This window comes from Maylandia zebra, linkage group LG14 (assembly GCF_041146795.1).
Source record: "Maylandia zebra isolate NMK-2024a linkage group LG14, Mzebra_GT3a, whole genome shotgun sequence".
NCBI lineage: Eukaryota > Metazoa > Chordata > Actinopteri > Cichliformes > Cichlidae > Maylandia > Maylandia zebra.
The window spans coordinates 40,687,820-40,695,576 of NC_135180.1; positions in this window are offsets into that span (position 1 = coordinate 40,687,820).

Sequence of the window (7,757 nt, forward strand, 5' to 3'; positions counted from 1 at the left end):
AGGGACTGGCGAGCCGGTTCCTCCAGTAACGACGGCCGGGATTCTCGCTGCCGGGCCGGGGTAGGCAGCACCATCCTGGGGCTACTCGCTGTTACCGTGCTCGGTGTAGCCGTAGCGGCCGTAGTGCTAGCTCCCGCTAACACTTGCCCTGAGCTCTGCTGACTAGCTGAATCCGCCGGCAACAGCGCATTAGGAGAGGGAACGGTCCTCAGCCCCCTGAGTTCTGCCAATAACACCGTCTCTCTCCTTTGCTGTCCCGCCAGGAAGTCCCTCATCATCGCAATCAGTTCTCCATCACGTGCTGCGGTCGAGGTTGTAGGCAACTCCGGACCAATCCTGCCGGAAATCTCCTCCTCCTCTGCTGAAGAAGACGACGCCGGCACTGTGTCCCACGCCAGCTCCTCTGCTGTCTTCTCCCCCGGAAGCTCATGCTGCTGGGACCGCAGCCCTGTGCGCTTTGCTGGGAGGCGCGTTTTCCTCTTCCGACTAGCCATCCCACTCCTGACACCATATGTCACGGGGTCCCCTTCCAGACCTCTCCCGGACAAACACAGGCGTAGTCGGTAAGGTATTAGTGTGGATACTTTATTTGAAACGGCCTCCCCAGTGCATAAAAAGATGGTTGCAAAGACATAAAACTGAGATCCGCGCTACACCGCCTGTATGTTACAACACACTCCCCTTCATATCCGGCTCGCCGTCTCTTATATCCCGTAACCCCTCCCCCTTGGCGTCACCACCAATTCTTTATTCTAACTTTAATCCCCGTCTCCCTCCCCCAGAATTTCTTTTTCATTATACACTCACAAAACATATACATTGATACAGGCTCTCAACTATTTCCCGGAAGTCTACCCGACTTCATATACACATTAACGGCCCACGTAATGAGGCCATTCTCATGACGGTCCAGACACACGTGAACTCATTATTTAAACCCCACACCCCCATACCATCGGCTTGCGTCACCCTGCACGATTGGCGATCCCCCCGCACGTCTCCCCGACCGACGCCCTTAACAAGTAAGTGGGAACCAAAATCTAGCCACCCCCGATGCGGCTCACAACTTGCTCCTCACCCCTTTTATTCCTCTACTCGGTCGTCAGAAAGATACGCCGCCCCGGGTGCCAAATCGAACTAATGGTGGCGACCTAATGGTGGCGGTGCCATACTCAGCGGACTCTGCCTTGAGACGGGTCACTCCGTCACACGAGACAAGCAAAGCAGGACACATTCACATAAGACACGGACCATCAAAGTAAAACAGGAAGTATCACACAGAGACGCAAACTTGACACAGTGGAGACAGCAACTAAGAAACACAGAGACATAAACCATAAGGCAGAGGTCTAAGAACCAAAATACACAGGGAAATACTCAGCTTGGAACACAAGAGACTAGACTAGAGGGAGAAACAAAAGACCAACCATGAGAACATAACGCACAATGCAGAGTGACAGAAAACAAGAAACTCAAACATGCAAAGACACACAATTACACAGAACAGAGGGGACACAGAGAGACATGAAGGGCAAGGGATCAAAACTAGAAGCCATAGAATAAATCACACACACAAGTACAATAATACAAAAACCACAAAGAACTAAAAACGCTGGGTCAGGAGACCCAGGACTGTGACATAAATAACAACTTGCTAAATTTAAGTAAAATTAAAACAATAAAAAGATACTGCCACTAACTATATCTATGTACAATAAACACAGACAGAACAACAGACAATACAACGTGGTCATGTGCAATTGCGGTAAAGTGAGATGATTGTGCAGTAGGTATTGTTGAAGTTTGTGTTGTTTTTGAGTCTTTTTGGTGAGTATTGTAAAAGTGTTTGTAAGAGTGTTTATGTTTATAGAACTCAAATAGAACTTAAGTAAAAATATAATAATCTTACACTCATCTCTCCTGCATAGTTTTGAGTCTCAGTGAACTAATTGTAAAATTAGGAAGCTGTAACACAGTATCACCAAGAGTGAGTGTTTTTTTTTATGTGAGAATTTCTTTCAAATAGACTAATGAGTAAGTTATCTTTCTGTCACCACACACTACTTATTTCAAAACTTTTTTATCTGTTTCAGTGTATAAAAATGTTCAGGTAACTCATCTACAAATGGATACCTACAACAATGAGACAAAACAGAAAAAGAAATGAGGTACTCATTTTACATTTTATTATTATTATTATTATTATTATTATTATTATTATTATTGTTACTTTATTTAGGAAAACCATATCGGAATACTATATATTTCTCTATAACTTATAGAAAAATATATATCTTAAAATATGATGATAATCATGATATCATAATTTATAGTGTTCTGTATTTGACATATATTTATATTTTTGATTTGCTTGATTGTTCACTGACAATGGGACACAAAGTGCATTATATTAGTGCTGAAATAGACACGAACCTATTCAGTGTGTACCCCACTTGCTGGGGAAGTGCAATTAGTAAGAAAGCTCCTCTAGATGATGATTGTTATGAATTGACAATGAATAAAACAAATCACATTAAATTAAAATATCCAGTGCCAAGTCAAGTCAGTTCATTTATAAGCACAAAAAAACAATACTGACCAAAATACTGTTAAACTATATCATGAAAGCAATAATAACAACACAATACACATAACCACAAGAAAAAACTAAAAAGAAATGTGAAGGCAAATTTAGGAAGGAAGGAAAGGAAAATTAGTGTTGAAATAGGTTTTGAAAAGTGTTACTGAGTGTTGGTGAGGTCCTAAGAGGAGGCCAGGCTGTTCCAAAGCTAGAACAAAGATACAAATTCCTCTTTTCTTTAACTTCTTGGTACAACCAGAAGCAATTTAATGACTGAAACAAATAAAATATTACAATCAAATCCAAACGCACAGGTATTTGGATTTTATGTTTTATCCTAAGTGCCTCAGTGGGTAAAAACTAGCTCTGACATCAGCATTTTCTTTCTTAAATGTAAAGATATTGTCAAAAACCACCCACCACGCTTATTACCAAATGTGTTTTTCAGAGGGTCAAGATCACCTTTGAAGTAGGAATCTACAATTAATAAAAGATCACTGAACATGATTAAAAGTGCTGATTCTGCACTATGATGCACTTCTAAACCATTCTGAAATGATCCATCCAAGTGATGGTTGAATAGATTTCTGATTTTGATGCTTTTCATGTTGCTTTAGCATTTACTTTCATCTATTCAAGATTCGTTGCTCTTAAGCCATCAGCTTAGAAGTAAGAGCTACGTGTATCTTACAACATTTATTTTTGTTGTTGTTAAACAACCTTGTTCTCCCTATATTTGTTAATACCTCATCAGAGATGTTTTTTATAAGACACTGCATGCTATCACTTTTCAATACGGACACTGTTGTCAGCTGCTATTACAAGTGCAGCTCTCAATACAGATGAGTTTGAGGTGAACATGTTTACTGGCAGATGTCTGACATGGAAAAAAAAAAGAAATAGGAAAGAAGTGATTAAAGATTAAGTTTATCTAAAATTCCACCGTAGCAAAACATAACAAAGCCATGTGTGTTTTAGTTAAAAGGTATTCGATAATTATTTAGCATTTGTTTTTAATTTTAAAATCTTTCTGACTCTTGCATACAAAAGGCAGGGCATGCACTTAACAGAGTCCAATAAATAATAAGTGAATATTATAGTAAACCCAATTTGCAAAGGTCAACTTTAAGTGCTATGTAACTAAAGCACAGAGTAATTTTTATTATGTTAATTGCTATTGGTGTTATTAGGTGTTATCTTCATATATTATACTGGCAGCTGCATTTATGTTTGACTCTTTGATTTCAGTTACAATACATGTGACTTTTTGTAACTTCTATGGCCAGTTTTCTTATATTGGGCATGTAATACACTGTCCTGTATAAACTTATTTTTTAGCCCATGTGTCTCTTTATTTGTACCTGTATTATGTGGATCTATTAATTATACATTTAGAAGACATGTACATGTATTAATTAGAAACATAATAAAAATACATTTTCAGATTCAGTTTATACAATGGAATATAGAAAACAGCATATTTGTCAGATATATTTATGAATTTATGACATATCAAGACTAAAACAAACAAAAAAGAAACCTTGAAAAGAAACAAACATTTAGAATCACTATTCTTAAAATGTTTCAACATTTCAAACTTATATTTGCCTTCCTATTAGAGCTTCAATTTTTGTTTTTTAAGGTAGTGGTTTATTATAGTTTAGCAGTTATACCACAATACAGTTTTACTTTATATGCTGGTAGATACTGTGGTTATTGTGAATATAACCGTTGGATGTTCGCTTAACCTGAAGTAGACATGCAGTGTGACAGATATAACTGTGGCTTAAGACATTAGAATATATATAGAATGCAATTTAGAGTTCCAATTTAGAGGACCTTTAGAGGTCACCTGCCCTCTAAATGCAATAAATAAAAATAAAACTTGTTTTTATAATAAAAGAAAAAGAGAAATATATCTATAAGATAACATCATGCAGCAGTGGATTTCTCAGTCTGTCTTGACTCTGGACACCTGCAGTTTTTACACATGGAAATCACATGTGTCCTAAGATGCAGGATTAGAACACAGGTTTAATCCGAATAAACTACTATTTTTCTGCTCGTTTCGCCTTATAAAAAACGTCCATTTAGCTCAACACCACCGATAGAACCAGATTAGGCAGCAAAATAACTGAACTAACATTATCATTAGTGTAAATGATCCTGATGTTTGTGGAGGACCGTAAAAGTGATATTCAGCTGAGCATCATGGCCCTCCTGTCCTCCACAGCTTCCTGCCAGTGTTTAGACAGCATGAACAGTGTGCATTCTAAAGTAGAGGCTTTTAAAGCAAGTAGAACGTGAGTTCTATTTGACGGACTGACTGACGATGAGAACACAGCTGAACATAATCTGACACAGTAGAAGTAGAACATGTGGAAAATAAACAGTGAACATGAATGAACTGAAAGCACTGGGTCACAACCCAGAAACCCTGACATTAGTCTTCGTCATGCTGTTTGAGCGTTCAGCCATTTTTGCAAAAAAATTATCCACCACCACACTTCCGCATCAGGTTTGTCAAGTTAGTGACTGATTTGTTTATTCTTTTAGCTTTTGCTGCATTTTTCTATTTGTTTTCTTTCTTTGTAATCTTTTTTCGATTTCTGTTGTGTTTTATGGTGTTTTTAATTTGATGGTGTTTTCTTAAGTTGCACTCCTTTTGGCCTCTCAGGACCACTGTAACTTTTGCTATTTTTTGTTAAGTGCCATGGTTGGTTTACTTTGCCTTAGGATTGTGTGCCCAGAGTCAAGAGAGACTGAGAAATCCATCAAGGCGAGAGGTGCCCAGACACAAGGTTTTTCTACTCTTGATGATACACCAGGACAAATTCAACAGTGTGAGGAAGAGGAGAGGAAGAAGTGCCAGCTCAGAGATATATAGAAGAGCGGAGGTGAAGACACAGACTGCTCTTTCTTGATGAAGGCTGTTAGAAAAGTTTAAAATAATTAGCAATGGTTAAATAAATAAATTAGCACTGGGCAGTGAAAAGGTATACATTCAAAAAGTTAAAGTGTGTAAGCACTCGCACCAAAATATCCCTGAAAATAAACGTCAAGCATATTAACTTCAGTTTTATGTTTCTTCAGTTAAACATGAAATATTACTGCTTTATCTATGTGTTTGTTTCATATTGCTGTTTATATGTTTTATATATTTTGTGATAAGTTCATCTGCTGCATTACATCGTATTTTATAAGCATGTTATACATCTGTATCATGCTCTGTTAGGCCCATTCAGCCATTTAAGGATCAGATATCTTTTCCATCTGACCTAAGAAAATTATATGTCATGATTTTCTCACCCAATAAAGGGATACAGGCTATTCTCATTTTATCAGCAGCTTACTCGTTTATTAACAAGAAGGCCCAGAGGTAGCACTGACGGTTGCCAGAATACTTTATAGTATGTAACTTTATTTGTTTTGTTTATGAAATGTATAGTTTTATTTTTTGAAGAACCTTTTGATGTAATGTGATGTGCATTATGTGTTGAGTTATGACTGAATGGCTGAACTGCAGCACAGAAATAAATGAGATCTTATCTGGACAAGATAATAACTTTGATTTCTTCTCTATTACAGCACAGTTTTTAAATAAATAAATAAATAACTGCCTTCAGAAAATGTCATCAGAAAAATGCAAAAAGATATTAATTTTTTTATTCAGTTAAGCCTTTTCACCAAAAGAGCAAATGGCTCTTGCTAGAGATTTAAGCAAACAAGCTGAAAAAAAAGAAAGCTCAAACTTTACCTTCATGTATTTGAAAAAGTTGTAAAGTTTGTAAAGTTTGTAAAGTTGCATTCATCTTATTTAACTCTACTCAAATAAAAAATATTGTCAGGTTAATATACAGTACATCTAAAATATATGTGTGTGTGTTTGTTTTAGCACCTGAGTTGTTTTTTTTAAGTAGTTGTATATGTTGTATTTAAATGTTTAAGGTTTCCTGGTTTGACTCTAAATTTGATTTCTTATGAATAGTTTCTTTCTGTTTCTTTATCTCTGACAGTTGCAAAATTATGTTTTCCTTCTGTTTCTCTGCTATTGTTTTTATGTTTCTCATTTTATTACATGCTTGCTGCGTCCTAATCAGATGTCTTTCAATGTTTGTTTCCATCTCTCCATATGCTGCTCTTTGCTGTGGTAATCTGTTTTTGCTTTTAGTTATAATGCTTTTCAGATCCATGTATCCCTTTGCTCTGTCCTTTTCTGTGTTCTTATCCACTTCCAGAAACTGCTTGCCCAGGTTCTCCACCTCAGATGCAAATGTATTGCTTTGATCTCCGAGTTCTTTTTTCACTTCTTTCAGGTCAATCTGTTGTTTCATCAGTATATTAATCAGCTCCCCCAAGTCTTTCAGTTCTTCATCTTTCTTCTGTAATTCTTCAGACTTCTTGCTTTCTGCCATGAGCAGCTCTTCTACTTTCTGTCTCTTTCTTTCTGTGTAAACGCATAAATAGTTATTTTGTTGAAATTGGCAGAAAAAAATGTGTCACATAATTTAATTAAAACATTTCTAATATGGTTTGAAGGACGATAATGGACATTAAATAAAGAATATTAGAAACTACCCTTCAACAAAACAGATTTTTTTTGACATTTCATTGCTATAGATTCTGGGCCATGCGTCTAGGATCAGGGGCTTTTTAAATGAATGCCATCTATCATGATACAGTAGGTACACTGTAAAGGTCACTAATGCTTATTCACATTAAATTGTTAAGAGTTACCAGAGTTAGATACCTTTAGATCTGTTTTGTTTCCATTTCCACACAGAAATAGCTGCTGCAGTTAATATGAAACAAATTGCTAAGATAATGCTGACACGGTCAGCAGGAAAATGTGGAACTGCAACACAATCACCTGAAATGAAAAAGACAAGGGAATTACATTTATACAAAAATCTTTTCCCCCAAAATTCTGGGACTCTATAAATAATGTCTAAAAAATCAAATAAGAGAAAAAAACATTTCTTGTCTTTCATATCTGAGTTAATAAAAATGATGCTAGAAGCAATTGTATAAGTGTATGGAATCAGAGGAGGTTGTTTCCTGTAGATTTGAAATTAAAAAAATATATTTTTCATATTCTTAACGAACATACGAATTGGGGCAACTGAGACTTAGGAGGGTCGTCTACCAATCACAGTGTTGGTTGCTCAATCCCTGG